Genomic DNA, 17,325 nt, shown 5'->3' on the forward strand with positions numbered 1-17,325 from the left:
TGGTTGCTTGGGAAAAGCAGGTTGGATCCTGCCTTGAAAACTTTGGGCAACGCTACCTCCTTTTGTAAGAGTGCCATGACTTTTGTAGGGCATAAAGCTGAGTTAACTATGAAGTCCTTCAGCGTTATTGAAAGTTATCATCCAAATTTGGCATTTGACATCTCTTGGGAACACGCCAGCAATGAAATAAAGCAAGCAGCGGACCGAAACTCAGTCTGAGCTCAGCGCCGTCTTTGCTTGTATTCAAAAAGTTGCACAAAATTAAATAAATTGATTTCAAATCAATTTATTTAGAATAGCACAAACTCCTGATACAGACGGAACTAGTTTAACCTTTGCTTAAATTGATTTTGCTCGCAACACTAAATTACTGAGTGAGACTGAACTGATTTAATGGAGGGTTAAGCCTGTTTAAGTGTGTCCCTTCTCAGGGTTTTCATTGGTTTGGAGAGGGAGGATGGCTCAGTCATTGGGAGCTCGTGGGGGACTTGGGAAACTTGAGTTTGCTTTCTTGCTCTGCCACAGACGTTGGCAAGTCCCCGTCTCTGGGCTTCCTGAGTGTGAATGGCAGATTATAAGATTTTTCTGTCTTGCAGGAGCGTTGCTGCCTTGGGGACCTTGGTGGTGAGAAGCAGGCACCTCAGGGACCTCAGGGGTTGTCGGTCTTGAAAAAATTAGCTACTTCTTTACTAAAGTTGAAATAATGCTAAAGGTGCTGCTAATAGTTTGAATTGGTCCGGCTAAACCAGAGCCATATTTTGGGTTGAGTGATGGAGAAATATAGATTTCTCTAGTGCATCCAAAGCATGGGATGAGCAGGGCAAGGGAGGGGATTCTGCGCCTCTGCCCACTCTGGTGAGACCCCACTCGTGTCCAGTTCTGGCGTCCTCAGCACAGGAAGGACATGGAGGAGGCAATGAAGATGATCTGAAGGCTGGAGCACCTCCTGTATGAGGACAGGCTGAAAGAGTTGGGGTTGTTCGACCTGGAGAAGCAAGAGCTCCGGGACGACCTTAGAGCAGCTTCCAGTACTGAAAGGGGCTCCAGGAAAGCTGGGGAGGGGCTCTGGATCAGGGAGGGCAGAGACAGGAGGAGCAGTGGTGGCTGCCCCATCCCTGGAGGTGTTCAAGGCCAGGTTGGATGGGGCTTGGAGCCCCTGATCCAGTGGGAGGTGTCCCTGCCCATGGCAGGGGGTGGAACTGGATGGGCTTTGAGGTCCATTGTGTGACCCACAGGGATCCAAAGCTGTGGCCATTTCCCGCTGGCCGGCATCCAGCCAGCCACCCCCTCATATAGCATTCAGGGGGGTTCACTCCTTCCTGTTGATGATATTTTACTTTGTATAATTAAACCTTAATGAGAAGAGGGACCAGAGCTTCCCTAGCGAGTAGCCTAACCTCTGAACGAGAGAGCCACTTGGCTTCCTAATTAATAAACATCTATTGGTATACAAAGCAGAGAGCTCCGGACCAGGCGGGCAGCCTGACACCTCCCATCTGCCAACATCCTTCAGCGCTTCCCGGCAAGCTGTGGGTTCAAACTCCCCAGGCAAAAAGGAGGATTGATTCCCAGATGTCTGCTCGAAGCCCTCAGCCACTGGATTAAAACGCAGTTATCGCCGCTCCATTTCTTCCATCAATCGAGGCCCTATATTTCACACCCACCCTTCTTGCAGTTGAGCATTTTGATTAATTCAAATCACATCATGGCCAGACAAGCAACACGGCAAATTTCCTATCCGCTGAAAAGCACTTGTTCAGGTGGTCAGAGGCTCCTCTGTTCACAGAGACGCGGGTCTGAGAGGCTCTGGGGTACAGGACAACTGCCTTAACCTTAAACTCTCTGTTGGGGCTCAGTGCCATCAAGCCTTGGAGAAACCAGCCCAAGCTGGTGCATCCCCAGCAGCCTCCATCCATCGCTTTGAATGAGCCCCGAAAGACAAATGTCAAAACAAAAGGCAATGTAGCGATTGCGGAGAGTGTAGCACTTCTATCCTGGAGGAGATGATCCAACACAGCCCCCAAAACAGCATTTGACAGGTGGAGAGGGGATGCTGGCAGGGTGCAGGGTTGGGTTTTAGACCTAATATTCATAGAATCCTAGAGTGCTTTGGGTTGGAAGGGACCTTAAAGATCATCTAATTCCCACCCCCTGCCATGGGCAGGGACACCTCCCACTGGATCAGGGGCTCCAAGCCCCATCCAACCTGGCCTGGAACCCCTCCAGGGATGGGGCAGCCACCACTGCTCTGGGCAACCTGGGCCAGTGCCTCCCCACCCTCACAGCAAAACATTTCTCCCTAAGATCTCATCTCAATCTCCCTTCTTGCAGCTTCAGACCTTTCCCCCCATTTCCTGTTCCTGCACTCCCTGATCAAGACACCCTCTCCAGCTTTCCTGGAGCCCCTTTCAGGGCTGAAAGCTGCTCTAAAGTCTCCCTGGAGCCTTCTCTTCTCCAGGCTTCACCACCCTCAGCACTGAAAAATCTGCCGGGCAGGGACCCCGGGTCCCTGGTTCAGAGATGCTAGGAACATCTCTGCACATCCCTCCTCCTCTGACCTAATCCTCCTTTCTTGGATCAAGGTGGATGGGGGATGCCAAACAGCTTCCACGTGGGGCAAAGGGGACCTTTTCATTGTCACTTCTCCTCCTTGAGCTATGGTGCACGTTTGGGGTGTCCAGCCTGCAGCTGTGGTGGGTGTAGGACACTGCTGCTGCCGTGGAGGTTGGTTGGTGCCTGAACAAAACCAGGTATCGCTGTGGAATGAGTGACAGAGGATCCGAGGCTGCTGTTAGCTTAAATACCCATCTGCGTGCATCCCAGGAGCCTATAAATTTCAAAGGATAATTAGTAGCTGCCACACAGAAAGCAGCAGGGCACTAACCATTTTCACTTGAGCTTCGGAGCATCTTCTGTCCAGGCAGTGGAGCGATGAGGAGGAAGGGCGGCGTTGTCCCTCCTCTTCAGACCCAATGGAGGGTCTGACACTGGCACAGCCCTTTGCACGGGGGAATTTGGTGTGTGGGGAACGGCGTGTACATGGATGGCTTCATTTTGAATCACAGAAATGGTGCTCAGCAAGTGAAAACCTCCGACTGTAGTCACTCCAAGCTCTTGCTGCCTCCAGCCCTTCTCTCTGCTGGATCTTCAGGTCTTTTGCTGCAGCAGGAATCTCAGTCCTGGTTGGTGCAATGTGGAGACTGAGGCAAGGAGCTAGACGGTGGTTTTACTGCCAAGATAAAGAGAAGTTTCTTATTTTTCCTACTGCTCCGGTGACCAGACTGCAGGTTTCATTCCTGGGGTGCCTGTGGACAGAACAGAGTCCGAAGGGCGTCTCGCGGGCTGAGCCTCACCGGGAGGAAGGGAGGTTTTAATGAGTTCACGTTTTGGAAGTGCTCTCAACTCTTCAGGTGAAAGTTGCTCTCCGGGAGAAGTGCAAAGAGCACTGATTTGCATTCTTATTGCCGGCAATATCCATAGGGAGAGAATGTCAGAACAGCTGTTATGTCAAATTACCTTCCTCCAGTAACAGGGGATTTTATCTGTCATCTCGTGGAGGGCAGAGGCACTTGCACCCCTTGGGGGAAGCCTGGTTTTGCATATTTTTTGCATCTAGTGCTTTGTGAAACGACTTAGCTTAGCCCGGCGTGGTGCAGGTGGGCAGCAGGTTGAGGGATGGAACAGAGCAGAGGGGATGGGGTGAGGGCTGGGGCACCTCAGATGCTGCTTTTCCCCTATCACTCACCCAAGACAATGCCCAGGTCCCTCCCCATCCTGTGACTTGGTGTGTCCTTTCTTATGAAGCCTTTAATACAGGCTTTTTGGTGTAATCATTTCTTAATTAGCTTAAGCAATGACTTTATTTCTTGGCGATCATTTTCAAAGACTTAATTTTAGTTCTACACAAAATTAATACTGTATGTTTGTCTGCTTGGAACAAATGCCTGCATCCGCACAAGGTGGGAGAAGAAGGGGCTGAGCCAGTGCTGCTTCTCACCCCAAAACGTTTCTGCTGCCGTCTGTGTTTTCCCAAGCAGCCCTCAAATTATAGTGATCTTTTGCAGGGAGGAAATACAAAAATAAAACCAAGCATGGATCAAGATCATTAAAAGAGTCCATCTGGACCGCAGTAAGGATGGGCGATTGCAGCAGGACTTGGCCCTGCCTGGCCCCTGCCATGCCCATCGCAGCCGGGAAGCAGCCAGACAGACTGTTTTCACACGTAGGCAAGATTTAGGGGCTCACAAGAGCCTCCAGATGTCCTTTGTATCTCTTGGCTATTTGTGCAGTAAAGCCCTGCAGCGGAGCAGGGGATGCTGAGCGTTGGGTTGGTGCACCTGGACCCTCTGGGTCTGCATGCGTGGCTTTGGGCAGGGGTTGCCCTTTGGTTTCAGACGATGCAGGGCAGGGCTGCTGCATAGCAAAACGTGCTGCTGGAGCTCTCTCTCCTCGCCTTACCCTGTCATGAGCTCTCCAGGCAGCAGCAATGTGTTGTGCCTCAGTTTCCCCTTCCACGAAGTCATGCTGATGCCTTTTCTAGAGGTGCTTTGAAGCATATTGAAGCCTTTAGGAGAGCAAGGTACTTCTGCTGTTGTCCACGTGAATGCTTGTCCACGCCTTTTGCTTAAAGGGCAGCTTGGAGCAGGTCTAACCCAAGTCACATCCGATGGGAATCTCTCTCTTCCCCTCGCCCCCTAATCCCCATCCTGCCCTAAGCTGCTCAGTAGCATTACGTTTCTAAATAAGCTTCGGATGGGACAGGGCACCCCAGGGAAAGGGCTATGAATAGAGCTGGGTGTCCCCAGCCAGGTGAGCCCCCAAATATCCATGGGTCAGGTTGGATGGGCTGATGTCCACTGCCTCCATTTCAAGCGCTTTGGGATTAAATCACTTCCCCCAGGTCCCAGCCTGTGGCCAAGCCCAGAAGCTGGGACTCGGTGCTGAGAAGGGACCCTTGGGGCAGGACATCCTGGCTCTGCTCCTTATCCTGCGATGGACATCATCCGTATCCCTGCTGGGGGTTCCCCAGGGATGTGACTGCACCCTATGCCCCAGGCAAGATGGTGTTAAATTCTATGCGTTATTAATTGTAACGGCTGAATCACACCCGCAGGCTTTGATGCATAATTTCTTTGCTGCGCTATCATTCCCATGCTCCAAACATAGAGTCTAGAGTGAGTTAAGTGCTGGAAGTGCGGCAGAGGGACGCTGGGAGATATTAAATCTCTGTAGTCTTTCAGAGGCTCCATAATTCATAATCCTGAAACGCACAGGCTGATAATTGCCCTAATCACTGGAGAAACATGGCCAAAATGTACTGAAATAAGCCATAAAACTCATTACAAGATAACAAGATTCTATCTATTCTCGGAGGTCGCGTTAAAGCTCGGCAGGTCAGGGAGTTAATCACCTCCTCCAGCAGAAGCAACGCCAATAAGCAGCGGCGCGGGGCCGGTGCCCACCGCCTGCCTCTGCCCCGCTCTCGCCTGCCCCTCACCCCGTGGTACCCACTCTGCTTTGGAGAGGGATGTGACAGGGATGGGGTGCAAGCGGGATGGGGGAGTTGGCGTGTTTGTTGTGCTGGTGTTGGCTCAGCAGGGAAGATACACTTGCCCTGGAGAGACAAAATTGGAGAGGCTGAGTTTTTCTTTCTCATCCAGAGAAGCAGCAGCCTTCCCAGAGTGGCACTGCCGCCCTCGCCGTCCGCCGCGGGCCAGCGCTCCTCTAGCACCCACTGCCTATTTTCTGCTACTTGGCTCAAGCAACTGCGCCTTGGTGAAAACACAGTTTCGGGAAGGGATTTAGGTTGGATATGAGGAAGAATTTCTTTGCTGAAAGGGTTGTCAAGCTTTGGAAGAGCCTGCTCAAAGAGGTGGTTGAGTCCCCATCCCTGGAGATGTTTAAAAGACGAGTAGGTGTCGTCCTTGAGACATGGTCTAGTGGTGGACTTCAGAGGGCTGGATCGATGGTTGGACTCGATGATATTAAAGTTTTTTTCTAACGGAAACCATTCTATAATTCTATGTTAGCTCAGCTACTTTTGTCTCCTCCATCACTGCTGGTGAGGACCAGCTTTGATCCACCCCAGGTTTGTGCTGCATCATATCCTGGGGGGGACTTGAACCATCTTAACTTACTGCTGCTGAGACATTGCTTGGGGGCACCTGCTTTGTCTCCTGTTTGGGAGATGTCCCTCTTAGGGGTCTGTCTGAGCTGGGGGATGGACTCGGCACTCATGCCCCTTCGAGGGGACAGGGAAGTGGCTGCAGGTGCTCCCGGTGCCATGAGACAGCCATGTGCTGGCACCGCTGGCAGCCGCATCCCTGCTGGATTTGTAGTGATGGATACCAGGCATGCGGCTAATCCATAATCCTTGGTAAATGCTGCTGATGAGTCAGTGCTCATTTAACATGAAATAGCCCTCCTGTGAAATCCATCTCCCTGGATTTAGCAGAGCTGCTTGTTGACTAAATATTAATTGGTTATTAAAAGTATCGGTGAGGGGGAAGAAATTACAAGTTTCCCCAGGGCTGTGGCTGGCTCTGCCTCCCATGCACATGCCCTTTCGTGCCCCTGTGCACAGGGACTCCTACTCCTTCTGTTCCTGAGCTCTCCTTGCTCAGATTTGTTATCCTCCCTTTATTTCAGAGAACCAGGGAATGGTTTGACTTGGAAGGGACCTCAAAGCCCATCCAATTCCACTCCCTGCCATGGGCAGGGACACTTACCACTGGATCAACTTGCTCCAAGCCCCATCCAACCTGGCCTGGAACCCCTCCAGGGATGGGGCAGCCACCACTGCTCTGGGCAACCTGGGCCAGGGCCTCCCCACCCTCACAGCAAAACATTTCTTCCCAAGATTTCATCTCCATCTCCTCTCTTTCAGCTCAAAACCAATCCCCCTCATCCTGTCTCTGCCCTCCCTGATCCAGGGCCCCTCCCCAGCTTTCCTGGAGCCCCTTTCAGCACTGGAAGCTGCTCTAAGGTCTCCCTGGAGCCTTCTCGAGGCTGCACCACCCTCAGCACTGAATAATCTGCCGGGCGGGGACCCCGGGTCCCTGGTTCGGGTGCTGGGGACATCTCTGCACATCCCTCCTCCTCTGCCCAAACTCTCCTTCCTTTTTTTTTTTTTTGCTTTTTATTCCATGAACTTTAAAAAAAATGATCAGTTTTTCCTTCTCTTCTGCTTTGAGGGGGATAAATGCAGCAAGGACGAGGGCTGGTGCGTGGGATATTGGGGCAAAAGGAGGGAAGAGGGTCACTGGGATAGTGAAGTGTCTTTTGGTGTCTTCCGAATCACATCAAATCCTGCTGTGATGTGGATGGGGCTGCTGGAAGGAGCCGGGGGTTTGGAGACCAGGAGAGTTACGTCTTCCCGATCTAGTGGGAGTGGGGTTGGAACTGGATGATCTTGAAGGTCCCTTCCAACGTAAACCATTCTATGATTCCTCTCCATCTTTCCTTTTCCAAGCCTGGAAGAGGCTGAGGATCAAAACATCTCTTCTCCTGATGTAGCACGGCGAGGTTGAAGTGAAGGACACCCTAGACCCTGGGCTTTATTTACAGATGTTGGAGAAGAGAGTTGTTGCTTGAATATCAGCAGTAATACTCCCTGAGGGATGCAGCATACCTACACGTTGCCGCTTGGGCAGGATCCGTTTGCTTTGCTGTGGCTGGAACGGAACATTTTAAGCTGAGAGTTGGGAGAAATATGTTCCAGACATGAACTTCTGTTGTCCGTAGGGAAGGTGGACAGTGGCAGACTGGCTGTGCGCTTGGTGTCGGTGTGAGCAGAACCACCACAGCATCCCCAGTGATTTGCAGTGATTTGTCTTGTGGAAAAGCCGCAGGGCAGGATCTTAAACAGGAAAATCATGTCAGTTGGAAAACCGCATCAATTTTCAGCAAGAAACAAATAAAAGGAATGCTTTTTGTGTGCTTGCATGTGGACCTGTGTCCTGCTGGGTGACAGGAGCAACAGTTTAAAGCTGTCATGCATTTCTCTGTCCCCTAATCCTCTCTCCTGTTTCATGAGGGATGGCAGGGAGCCCCGTGGGTCCTGCGAATGAAGATCCCCACAGATGCAGAACGTGTTGCTTTGCCCAGGGTGAAAATCAATACATACACTTGCTGCAAAAAAAAACACCCAACAACCCACAATACACAGGAAAACTTGCTACAAAGCAGGAAGGAGGGAGAGCAAGAGCTCCTCTCAAAGGAATACTTGTTGGAGAGTGAGCCCTTAGAAAACCGCTAAGAAAGCAAACCACTTTGCTGGGGAAGCATCGAGTGGGGATGCTGCAGGCTTTCGGCAGGAGGATATATGCCCGGTGAAAAGTTTGAACTCCTGCGTTTTCCAGAAGGATTTTTCTCACTTTTCCACTCGAGCTTTGCAGCCCTGAGTTGAGTCGGTGAATGAAGAGGGGCTGGGATGCCTGCCTGCTTTCCCCGAGCATCCCTTCGGAGCAGGCTGTGGGGATGCTGGGCACCTTCGCTGGCTTTGGCAAAGCTCTGTCCCCATCTAGCGATGGCTGTGCTGTGGCTGGCACTGCCGCAGCCTGGGCGAGCGCAGAAAGGCTTTGTGCTTCTCGCTTGATTGCTCCCACGCAATGCGAACAAGCTGAACTTGACCTCTGCCTGCTCAGCGCTGCCTTCGCCTCCCTGCCCTGCAGCACCAAACCCTGGCCAGGCAGCAGGAGGGAGGAGAGTTAAACCCACCACAGCGGCTTCTGCTGCTGAAGCTGAAAGCAAGAGAAGCCCCCATGAGTTGAAAGAGATGGGGAGAAGCCAAGCAGTCACCTTTCCTGGTTTTATCATAGAATCATGGAATGATTTGCTTGGAAGAGAGCTCAAAGCCCATGCAATTCCACCCCCTGCCATGGGGAGGGACATCTCCCACTGGATCAGGGGCTCCAAGCCCCATCCAACCTGGCCTTGAACCCCTCCAGAGATGGGGCAGCCACCACTGCTCTGGGCAACCTGGGCCTCCCGACCCTCTTTAGAAGATTTTCTTCCTATTGTCCAGTCTAAATCCTCCACCCCTCCAATTTAAAGCCAAATTTATGATGATGTTAGAAAGAGCAGGCAGTAATTCATTAGAGCAGGCTTGGTTTGCCCTGCTGTGGGCTGGGGCTGCAGAGCCATCAGGGCATCCTCCAAGCAGGTGGTCTCGACCTTGGGGCTTTGCAGGAAAGAAGGGCAAAGGAGTTGGAGTGTCAGGCGTTTGTGCATGCGTCCAGGGCAGGAGGAAGGTGAGGACTGAGCACCGGCAGCCGACCGTAGTATTGCGACCACAGGGGATGGAGGTGATGGAGCACTCGATTCTCCAGCCTTCCATAACGAATGGGGTCCGCTGGACCGTCGCAGTCTGGCAGTTTGCAATAAAACCCCAGCGCCCATCACAAGCGCAACAAATTGAGTCGGTCTCCAGAAGGATTTCTTTTGTGTGTGTTCTGCTCTCAGTAGCAACCATTAACTGTGCCCGGGAGCAGGCAGGGACCAGGGATGGTGTATTTCCCTGCAGCAGACAGGGTGGACTCTTGCAGCAGGGCATGCTCTCCTCTCACCAGAGCATCCTCCCTGCCCCGTCTGGTGCGATGCTGCTTCGGCGCACGTCCTTGCCGCTGCTCCGGCATGTGTCCTCCTGCATGCCGGCAATCACTGTCACGGCTGTCAGCACCCGCAGCCCGCTGCCCTGCCTGCTGAACTGTGGGGCAGGCAGGCGGCAGGCTTGGAGAGGCATATGGATGGGTGCAGGAGGTCCTACATCTGTTCCTCCCATCAGCTCTCTGCGGGGATCTGCGCTGCCACGGTAGCACAATGCTTACAGCCGGAATGAATAGCCCCTAACTCTTAAAATATACCCGCGGTCTTCCCGTTCGAGGCAGCACGCATCGTGCAGATGCTTTGCAAAGGGATGAAGCCAAATTTCCGCCTCCCTTCTCGTTAGAGAAACCAAGACTGTACGGAGCATTTTTACTCATTGGAGGTTTTGGATGCGTAGCTCGGGTACCAGCAACAAGTGTGTTATAAAGGTGGGCAGGTGGATGGATGGAGGTGATAAAACTTCTCTTTAATAATAAAAATCTCTTTTGGTACTAAGCTTTCCTTGGCGTTAAGACCTGTTAGGCTGCAGACAGCATTGTGAAAGATGGGATAGGAGCCTTTTGCTTAAATCTCTTAGGAATGAGGCAGAGAATGCCTGCATGGGTCAGTCCTGAGATGCAGGAGGAGCAAGCAGGCTCCCTGGCCTCCCCTTGTGCTTGCATTTCCCATCATTTAAATGGGGACCACCTGGGAAAATTAATTGGCAAACATGTCCTGGGCTGCATCCAAAGCAGTGGGACCAGTAGGCAAGGGAGGAGATTCTGCCCCTCTGCTCCACTATTGTGAGACTCTATCGGGAGCCTTGCGTTCAGTTCTGGAGTCCTCAATACAGGAAGGTCATGGAGCTGTTGGAGCGAGTCCAGAGGAGGACAATGGAGAAGATCTGAGGGCTGGAGAACCTCCTGTACGAGGACAGGCTGAGAGGGTTGAGGTTGTTCAGCCTGGAGAAGGTTCCAGAGAGACCTTAGAGCAGCTTCCAGTGCTGAAAGGGGCTCCAGGAAAGCTGGGGAGGGGCTCTGGATCAGGGAGGGCAGGGATAGGATGAGAGGGAATGGTTTTCAGCTGCAAGACAGGAGGTAGAGATGAGATCTTAGGGAGAAATGTTTTGCTGTGAGGGTGGGGAGGCCCTGGCCCAGGTTGCCCAGAGCAGTGGTGGCTGCCCCATCCCTGGAGGGGTTCCAGGCCAGGTTGGATGGGGCTTGGAGCCCCTGATCCAGTGGGAGGTGTCCCTGCCCATGGCAGGGGGTGGGACTGGATGGGCTTTGAGGTCCTTTCCAACCCAAACCATTCTATGAACTGGGAAACGCTGAGACATGCAAGGACAGAGGCCACTGAAGCACTCAGCTTAGGTGCGTTGAGATGAACTCCTCCATCTCATCTCTCCATCACCATTTCTCCCTTTTTATGTGTTATTTTGCTTTTCTTGGCTCTTTCCTTTGCCCCTGTAGTGGGGAAGCCGCCCTGTGCACGTGTATGTGCGCGTGTGTGCCTGCGTGTGGCAGGAGGAGGTGGGCATTGGCATAGTTTGAAGCGAAAAAAGCCGTAACAGAGAGAAAACTGGACTCATGGAAACGCTTTCAAAGTAGATAGTCTTTAAAAGAGGTGGGGGGAAAAAAAAGAGGATGGGAAGTGGGAGGAAAATGTCTTTCAATTTTTGCCATTTCAAAGCTTTAAGCTGACCTGATTTCAAAGAATGCGTGTGTAATACTTTCTCTCTTTCTTCTCTCTTTTTTTTCCCCCTAATAGGTAAGTGACATTTTATTCTACTCATCCTTAAGGCAAAGTGGGATTTTTTTATAAAGCAAGGGGGATAAGACGTGCAGCGCAAGAGCCACACAAGCACAGCGGCCGGTTGCACCGGGAGAGAGGGATCAGAGAGCTGCGCAGGTAGGTGGTTGCAAGCGGGGACCGCGCTGACCCGGAGAAGGGGTGCAGTACGCATAGAGCCATCGTGGCCATCACAAAATCCTCTGTTGCACTCAGTTTTGAGAAAAATGTTGGGAAGAGCCTCGAGAAGGGCCTTCCTGGCAGCTCTTGGGAAGCAGAGGGAGATGCTGGTGGGCAGGAGCCTGGGCATATTGGGGCTCGCTTCCCTTTCTGGATGGTTCTTGGTGGCTGGAGGTGCTGATGGTCAAGCGGTGACATTTTTGTTGATGCTAATGCTCATTGATGGCTTTATTACCTGTGTGAGGTGTAGCAATGCTTTTGGTGCTTTGGCGTAGGGGAAAAACATGATAGACCAGTAAATTAATCTGGTTGGTGCATGGAAATGCTATCCTAGCTCATGGAGTGCATCCTGCAGTGAAATTGGACATCTCCATGCTCTCCTGTGCGTCCTTCTCATCCCTGAGAGCTCCTAGGGTAAGGCTGGGCTGATGGGGCGAACCTTGCTCTTGCATTTCTGAGCTGCGTGGGGACCACGTCGTGTGAATATCTGCAATGGTTTAGCGGGAGCTGGTTTTGCTGATGGTTTGTGGTAGTAATGAGGTAATTTTTGGGGGGCTTTTCCAGACTGATCTGTAAGTTGTGCTGACTTCTCTTGAAAATTTGGCCTGGCAAGGCAAACCTAAATTACATCAGCAAACACCCTGGGCACCATCCAGGAACAGGCAAGAAAGAATTATTGTTTCCTGCCCTGTGACGAGATATCTTTATAACCAGATGTGTGTGAGCAGGTCAGAGTATTGCTGAGCAGGAATGCGGCCGCGGGGTTTATCTGGAACTCTAGCAAGAGAAAAAAGTAGCTGTAAACAACAGCAAAATCCCCACCTAAGCAAACAGCAGCACATCTTTTCTTTCCTGGCATCCCGTGGAGCCCAGATGAGCGTGGACCAGCATGTTGTAACCCTTGTTGTCGGCTCTTTATTTATTTTTCATCTCTTTTTCCGCTCCTCAGCAACCGAGTTGACCACTGCATTGCAATCTCTCCCTGCTTGCCCTCATGCTGGAGTTCCAAGCAACCGGCTGTGCGGGTGGGTTATTCCAGAGCCCGGCTCCAGCTGAGCTGCTGGCAGGGGAATCACAGGGAAATCTGCATTTTTTTGAGTTGACATTGAAGGCAGGGCTGGGAAGGAGGCTGCAAGAGAATAAATACAGGCTGTGGAAACCTCATATCTATCTGAAGTTGCAATCTGTCCGTGCAATCCCACCCCATGATGTGCAGCTCCCCAGGACTCTCCGAGGCTGCTGTTCTTCGTTAGCAGTTTGCTGGTAGAAAGGAAGATTTTTTTTAAGCCATATCCTTGTTTCTCAGCTGTTTATTTTCCTTACTGAAAGAAAACGTCAAACCCTTCTCCAAGCAGGTCGAATTTCACTGCTCTGGAGTGGGGTGTCAGGAGGAGCAGGGGTGGATGTTGGAGGAGACAAGGTGTCGTGGGGGTGGGAAGCACTTTCCTGCAAACAGATAATTAATTTGTATTAGAAGTACAAATTGAACCTTATTTCTTGGCTGGGAGGCAAAGAAAGGTCTAGGAGCCATCAGCGTTTTGATTTCCATTTTGAACTTTGGTGTTTTGTGTTTCCTTTCACCTGGATTTGCGGAATAAAAGGGGAAATAGAAAGTAAATGACTTTAAAACCACTTTGCTCCAAGAAGATAACTTTGTTTTTGCTTTTGATGTTTTGTTTTTTGGGGAGGGAGATGACGTGTAGGCTCAAGGTTTGCTTTATCAGGCAGCACTTGAGATCTTATCCCTGCGCTCCCGAGCATCGCTGCCGGCGATGGTACCCCGGCTGCAGCGGTGGCCTGGGGGACTCGAGATAGATGAGAAAGTTGGAGCAAAACACCCTCGAGGGGAGCCGAGCTGAGAGGCAAAACACAAAAGTGTGTTTGAGGCAAATATTTGGACAATCTCAAGGCTTTGTTTAAACGAAGCGTCAACTGTTAATAGCGGATCCTGCAGGGAAAAGCGGATCCTCCTACCGTGCACAGATTAGAGCGGGAGAGCATCGCCAGTGGGCGCACCACGAGGGGGGACCACAAAGTCAAAACCATCCCGAGCTCTTGAGTTTTTGCTCAGATCCAGCTTGGAAAAGCAACAAATTGAACAATTTCTTCCCCAAAAGGGTGAGCGTGTGCATCCCCTCACTGGGAATGTGACGCGTGTCCTGCAGCGCTGGGGCGTGAATGGCGAGGGATGGGTTTGGGGCGTGCTGGATGGAGGATTTCATGTAGGGTTTAACATGAACTTAATGAGATGGTGGGAATATATGGGCTGGGATCCTAACGCAGCGCCGCGGCCGTTCCCTCACCCCTGCAGCCCCGTTATCAGACTTCACAGGAACTGAGAAGAAGCGCTATATAGATTTTAATAATTTTTCCTTTGATCTTCCTTGTCCTCGTGCCTCTCCTGTTCACACTCCTGGTTTTGATCTCTCTTGTACAGTGTTTACATCCCACAATTATTGTAATTACCTGTAGGAAACCCAGGAATACGCTGCTAAACGTGGCGTAAATCCAAGGGCTTTTAACCCTTTTCGTGCCGAGCAGCCCTGACAGCAGTTGCCTCTGAGCGTGCTCCCCGTCGCATTGCCCTGCTGCTCTTCGCTTTGCTGTATTAAATGTGTTAAATACTGCAGGTGTTGAACTCAGTGATGAGGTTTTAACGCATGTGAGGGGGAGACTAGAGCAGCTTTTTCTCTCTCTTCATCTTTTATCACCCCTGCCTGTCCTTGCACCTCTATCTTATGCCGAGGAAGCAAAGGCTGAAAGTGGTTCCTCCTTGACTGGGTGCTTGGGGCTCCATAAATGTAAGAAAAAACCCTGTGCTGTGCTCTGGAGACGGCAGCCGGGAAGAAAAGGGCCTTGATCGAGAGCCAAAGAGAAGATGAATGGAGCTGTTGCTTTTAATACCTGCCCTTCCCATGCACTGGTGCTGCTGAGAGCCTGCAGGTTTTTAGCTGGTTGATGGATGCAGCTCAGCAGCGGTGGGAATTGGGGTCCAGACGCCGCTGTCGGTTCCCAGCATGGGGGGAACTGGGGTCTAGGTGTCGCTGCTGATCCCATTGGTTCCCATCATGGTGAGAAGTGGGGTCCAGGTGCTGCTATCGATCCCATCATGGTGGGAACCAAAGTCCATGTGCCGCTAGCAATCCCATTGATTCCCATCATGGTGGGAACGAAGGTCCAGACTCTGCTATTGATCCCATTGGTTCCTGTCAGCCCTGACTGGGAACCGTTATCCTTTCTTATTTGGGATCGATTTCCCCTTTTTCTTGGCCATCCATTTATATATTTATTTGCTGTTCCGGCCCAGCTCCTTGTGGCTTTTTGGGGATGTCCAGCTGGAAGCAAGACAGTGAGTGATAGCAGCAATATGGAAATGAACAATCATGACATATGGAGCTCTATCTCCATCACAGCAAGGTGGTAAATGCCCAACAGGGAATTGTGTTATAGGTACTGGTGGAAAGGCGATGGGCTCAGCAGGACCTGGTTTGCTTTGCTCCAGCCAAGTCCAGTGTAGCTGGATCTCCCTGCCTCCCTCTCCAATGCAAGATGTTCAAGTGCAACCTTGTGCTCACAAACCCAAGGCCATGAAAAAGCTTTAAGGCTGCAGCTCCAGCAGCTGAATCATCCCTTTGTGTGTCAGTCACTGCAGAGCAGCGATGGGCTGAGTGCTGCACGATGCTTTCTCTCCCTGAACGAGATGGAAAGCATGGGGGAAGCACCGAACGTTGCAACAGGTCATATTTCCTCCCTTTCCTTTTAATCCCTGAGTTCGGACAAACACCGACCCAGAAAGGGAGAGAAGAGGAATTAAATTAACGAACACAATTTCTCCCTGTCATTGAACTCTGACAAATGAGTCTATTTCTGGGTAATAAGAAGGAGCAGGAAGTGACAAGGCACTGTAATGAATTAGTGGCCCAGAACCTCGTTAGTCAGAATAATCTTTCCATGAAAGATAAACGATGCAAACATTAATTATGAAGCTGCTGCGGAAATGCATTTTGTTATTTGGCATCCCAAGACATCTCTCCAAGTTATTACTGGAGTGAGGAGCTTTAGGAAAAGCAAAAAGGTATTATAGAAAGAAGAGGTGATAATATGTTGGTCTCCAAGCAGGATCACCGGTGCGAGGTGATGCGTAAGCTGAGGAGCAGGGTGATTTCGAGGGAATATCGCAGATCATATAATCATAGAATGATTTGGGTTGGAAGGGACCTCAAAGCCCATCCAGTCCCACCCCCTGCCATGGGCAGGGACACCTCCCACTGGATCAGGGGCTCCAAGCCCCATCCAACCTGGCCTGGAACCCCTCCAGGGATGGGGCAGCCACCACTGCTCTGGGCACCCTGGGCCAGGGCCTCCCCACCCTCACAGCAAAACATTTCTTCCTAAGATCCCATCTCAATCTCCCCTCTTTCAGCAAAAAACCATTCCCTCTCATCCTATCCCTGCACTCCCTCATCCAGAGCCTCTCCCCAGCTTTCCTGGAGCCCCTTTCAGTACTGGAAACTGCTCTGAGGTCTCCCCAGAGAAGGTAGAGCCCTGTGAGCCACAATCACACCTCATGTTACCTGGTAGGTAATGGCAGAGCAGCAGCTGAGACCAGGCTGGATTTTAAGTGCGAAGGAGCAAGAACATCTTTAAAAGAAAAAAAAAAAATTATATATGTATGTCTCTGTATCTCATGAGGGAATAGGGAAAATCGTTCCACCCCCACTCTCCTTTCCAGCTCCTGGCTGCTCCCACCTCCACTGTATTAGTGCGGCTTGTCCCAATTTTCTTCTTTGTTGTTTTTATTCCCAATGTATTCTGGCTCCTCTTGCAGATTTCAAAGAGGCAGCGCCCAGTGTTTGGTCGCGGGGGTGGCTCTGCCTTCCAGGTGCAATTACTTTGCAACACAACTTTATTTTGCGCAGTGTCTTTCATAGCGAGCGGCTGAGGAAAATGCTTTGTGCAGGGTTGAGGAGAAGGCGAGGGAGTGGTTCCCCAGGGGAAGGAGATGTCTTTGCTATCAGTATCTGCATTACGTTTTTAATTCAGCAGCCCTAGCAATGACACCGTGTCACCCCATCCCAGGGTGTGTGGGGTGGATGTGGTGGACATAGAGTCATTAATGTTGGAAAATACCTCTCAGGTCATCCAGTCCAACCATCAGCCCAACCCCACCGTGCTCACTAAACCATGTTCCAAAGCAACACATCTACAGTTTTTGAACCCCTCCAGGGATGGAGACTCCACCACTGTCACTTTGCCACTGCTTCACCATTCCTTTGGTAAAGAATTTTTTCCAAATATCCAATCTAAACCTCCAATGGTGCAACGTGAGGCCATTTCCTCTCATCCTACCACATCTTACTTGGGAGAAGAGACCAGCACCCACCTCGCTCCAACCTCCTTCGAGGCAACTGCAGAGAGCAGTGAGGTTTCCCCTCAGCCTCCTTTTCTCCAGGCTAAACAGCTCCAGGTTCCTCGTAAGACTTGTGCTCCAGACCCTTCCCCAGCCTCACTGCCCTCCTCTGGACACGCTCAGCAGCTCCATGCCCAGGGAGGTGGTCGAGTCACCTTCCCTGGAGGTGTTTAAGGAACGGGTGGATGAAGTGCTTAGGGACATGGTTTAGGGAGTGTTAGGAATGGTTGGACGTGATGATCCAATGGGTCCTTTCCAACCTGGTGATTCTGTGATTCCATATCTTTCCTGTACTGTCATGACGTTCCTCTGGGACTCGGCTTCCCTCTGATGCTCTTCCCAAAGTTCTTTTTGTCACTCGT

General features: G+C 51.2%; 1 protein-coding gene across 1 annotated transcript in view; it reads left to right on the top strand.

Annotated features, from left to right (window-relative positions):
- LOC104066067 (protein CEPU-1) overlaps positions 1-17,325 on the top strand; it is a 418,198-nt gene that overhangs the window by 132,780 nt on the left and 268,093 nt on the right. The gene's annotated exons all lie outside the window — the stretch shown is intronic.

The sequence above is a fragment of the Cuculus canorus genome, chromosome 23 (genome assembly GCF_017976375.1).
Source record: "Cuculus canorus isolate bCucCan1 chromosome 23, bCucCan1.pri, whole genome shotgun sequence".
Classification (NCBI taxonomy): domain Eukaryota; kingdom Metazoa; phylum Chordata; class Aves; order Cuculiformes; family Cuculidae; genus Cuculus; species Cuculus canorus.